The following is a 679-nucleotide window of genomic DNA, read 5'->3' as shown; positions in this document are numbered from 1 at the left end:
TATTTACAGTGGTAACTTCATTACCAGACAAACTATTTATTTGATAAACTATAGGACTGTATCTTTGTTTATTTGATTAATGTGTTAATGCTATCATATTGGTCAATGCTTAGTGATTACTTGGAAACCCCCAATAATATCGAATGCAAAATAAGTTTTAATTCATACATTTGAAGAAGAAAGATGTTTTAAAAAAATAAAAGTAAATATTGATATCCATACGAAGATATTCAACGGGCAACTATTTCCTTGGATTTGGCATGTTTGGTAACTTCCAACTCGATCAACAATAAGTTATCGCAAGACTAAATGAACTTTTTTGCGATTAATCTCTTTCAAGTACGTAATAAAAACACTTAAATGTTGAACTTTATCTGGTAAAACCGGGTATATCTGTCACTCTCAAAGTAAATATATACATGTAATAAAATAAATTCTTATATTTATGAATTGGTCCATCAATTAAAAATTCAGTCTTATAAGGGGAAGACCGTTTAATTTTCTGGGGACTCCGGGAGGTTTATTTTGTGGATTGACTATATAACTGACAAAGAGCATTTTCATAACAAGTTTCTATGCATGCTTATTTATCTCGCGAATTTTTTTTCTTTACTTCTGAGTTGCAGAATATTTATTTTCTTACTATCTTATTCAAGATTATTTATTTTTAGCTCTCATC

The sequence above is a fragment of the Mytilus trossulus genome, chromosome 2 (genome assembly GCF_036588685.1).
Source record: "Mytilus trossulus isolate FHL-02 chromosome 2, PNRI_Mtr1.1.1.hap1, whole genome shotgun sequence".
Taxonomy (NCBI): domain Eukaryota; kingdom Metazoa; phylum Mollusca; class Bivalvia; order Mytilida; family Mytilidae; genus Mytilus; species Mytilus trossulus.
The sequence above is the reverse complement of the archived record's forward strand: the minus strand, read 5'-3'. Positions refer to the sequence as shown.